Source organism: Castanea sativa, chromosome 6 (genome assembly GCF_040712315.1).
Source record: "Castanea sativa cultivar Marrone di Chiusa Pesio chromosome 6, ASM4071231v1".
Taxonomy (NCBI): Eukaryota; Viridiplantae; Streptophyta; class Magnoliopsida; order Fagales; family Fagaceae; genus Castanea; species Castanea sativa.
Window position 1 is genome coordinate 22,157,456 of NC_134018.1, and position 3,379 is coordinate 22,160,834.

The following is a 3,379-nucleotide window of genomic DNA, read 5'->3' on the forward strand; positions in this document are numbered from 1 at the left end:
AGATAGCTAAATCTATGAAAGCCAGAAACATACTCTGAAAGAGTGACTCCAAGTTGGTAATCGAGCAAATCAAAGGGGATTTCGAAGTAAAAGAATAGAGAATGCAAAAATACCTGAAACTGACAAATCAACTTGTCGGGGAGATAGAACAGGTAGAGTTCGCGCAAGTCTCACGAAGTTTGAACACGAATGCAGACAAAGTGGTGCGACAAGCGTCGTCAGATTTCAAAGAAGAGCCACTGGGGATAAGACTAGAGGTGCAAAAGTTCCCTAGCATCGAGGAATTCCACACAGTTGCAATACAAGGCAACACGAGTTGAACGACACCTATCACATCTTACTTAAGGGATGGTCAACTGCTGTCAGACCTAAACGAAGTAAGGAAGATAAAGAAGCGGGCTATCGGATTTACACTTCTAAATGACGTGCTTTACAAAAAGGGATTTTCTCTCCCTTACTTAAGGTGTGTCGAACAAAATGAAGTAAGATATATCTTAGAAAAGGTTCACAAAGGTGTTTGCAGAGATCACTTAGGGCCACAGTCCTTGATATCGAAGATCACCATAGCAGGCTATTTTTGGCCAAAGATGCAGAAAGAAGCCTTTCGTCAAGAGATGTGACAAATGCCAGAAGTACAAGAACGTCCAAAGAACACCAGGAGAGAAGATGACGATCATAACCTCCATGTGGCCGTTTGCATAATGGGGGATTGACATAGTAGGCCCTCTGCCCCAAGGTAAAAAACAGGTAAAGTTTTTACTCGTAGCAATTGATTAATTCACAAAGTGGGTAGAAGCAGGGGCTCTGGCATCATAGAGGTAAAGGTATAGAACTTCGTGTGGAAAAACATTGTTTGCAGGGTCGGCATATTGAGGACGATCATATCAAACAGCGACCGACAGTTTGATAGCCAAGCATTCTGTTCCTTCTACTCAGGGCTTGGAATCAGAAATCAGTTCTTGTCACCTAGGCACCCCCAAGCTAACAAACAGACGAAAGTGACCAATTGAACCTTGCTCAAATCCATCAAAGTTAGACTAGAGGGGGCAAATGGTACATGGCCTGAAGAATTATCGAGCGTCCTTTAGGCCTACAGAACCACAACCAAGACCCTAAGAGGAGAGACGCCATTTAACCTTACCTACAGCACGGAAGCAGTAATTCTTGTTGAAGTTGGAGTCACTAGCATGAGAAGAGAATTTTTCAATGAAAAGACCAACGACGATCAACTGAGGATGAACCTAGATTGCCTCGACGAGACCAGAGAAGAAGCATCCAAGAGAATGGCAAGGTACTAGCAAACGATGGCCGAATACTATGACCAGAGAGTAAAACTTAAGAGATTCAACATAGGAGACCCTGTCTTACGAAATGTTACACCTGCAACAAATGGCCCAACTCATGGAAAATTGGAGCCAACCTGGGAAGGCCCTTACAAAGTCACTCACTACTTAAGACAAGGAAGCTACCACCTGGAATCCATGGACGGTAGCAAATTACCCCGTCCATGGAACATTGAACACCTCAAGAGGTATCATCAGTAGGAAAATAATCATTTGTAATCATTGACAAGTTCTTGTTTTATTCTAAAGTAGTTAAATAAAGGAGTTATTAAAGTCATAAACTTCCACAAAAGCACTAACAATTGACGAGGCCAATGATACGAGTCCTTCCACAGACATAAATCACATGAAGAGGCCAGTGGTATAAGTCTTTCCACAGACATAAATCACATGACGAGGCCAGTGATACAAGTCCTTCCACAAACATAAATCACATGACGAGGCCAATGATATAAATCCTTCAGAGGTTATAAATCACGAGACAATGCTAGTGATATAAGTCCCTCAAAGGATATAAATCACCTGACAAGGCCAGTGAAATAAATCCTTTAACGAATATAAATCACCTAAAAAAGCCAGATCCATCAATGGGTATGAATCACATGAGGGATGTAATGACGAATACAAAACACATTGCAACTACAGATGAGTATACGAATAGCACAATGGACTACGAGTCCAACAACATCTTAAGCGTTAAAATTTTCAAAGGAAAAAAGGTTAGCAAAATTGAGAGGTAAGGCAAAATCTCTGTAAGCTAAAAAAAACAAAATATGCCATTATTCAGTTATCTAAACAAACAAAAGGCAATGTTCAAAATAAAAAACATGTATAAAGGCAGTGTTTAGAAGCAAGAAGCCCCAAAACAAGTAGGGCACCCAAAGCATAAATTTTTCGAAAGTAAATTCATAAAGCCCCAAAACAGATAGGGCACCAAATATATATATATATATATATATATATATATATATATATATATATATAGTAATCATAAAGTGATAAGCAAGTCTGGCTAGAAATTCAAGCAACAAGGTCGTCCTGGCCATCATCAGCTCCCTCATCCGCATCACCTTCAGGAGCAGCATCTTCAACAACATTGGCTTTGTCAGCTTCCATTTCCTTGTCCATGGCTTTAAAGTCAAGATTTTCCAGATCCATGCCAGGATTGTGCTTCGCCAAGTACCTCATCAAAAACTCAAAACCCTTGAAGTACCAGCTAATTAGGATGCCGTTGTACTCATTAGTAAGCTAGAAGGCTTGCATTATGTCATCTCCAGCCGTAGAAACCTCAGGCTTGGACGCCTGAAGTTGCTCGTCCTTTTGCTCCATCAACAACTGATGAGAATCAACAAGCATTCAAGGATCCATTGCATGTTCTAGTTGGGCCTATTACAAGAGCAAGATCCAAGAAAATTAAAGAAGCACTTAATGGGCTGATTCAAGAGATTTGGGCTGATTCTAACACAGGACATTCCAAGCTTGGCCCAAAGAAAGATGAAGGCGTAATAAATTTAATCCAAGCTATTGAGGGCTGATCTGGCTTAATTGGGAGTGATTTATGGCGTGAATTAATGACTGATTGACTTTCCAGCTCTATATCAGTTTATGAAGATTTTTTCCTATTCTGGAGCTGCTATTTCAGACCAAATCTACCTGAATTTAAGGCATTTATTATTTAAAACGTTTTTTTAGCTATTTTCCTATTTTGGATCTGCTAATTTCAGACCAAATCAACTTTTATTTAGGGTTTTATTATTTAGTACGTTTTTTTATATTTTCTATTTTTCAGTCATGTCTTATAAGTAGCATGCACTCATTGTAATAGAGGATTATTGAATAAAAATCAGAAAATGTGAGACTTTGCTCTTCTTTTGGTTCTTCAAGAACTGTGAACTTATCAGGGATTCTTCCTTATGACGTTCAAACTTTATACCTTCGGTTCATGATTCATTAAAATCATTGGGTTAAGGTATCATACTTATACATTTGGTTCGCGTTTCGATTATAAACGTTGGGTCAGGGTTTCTATCAAAAAT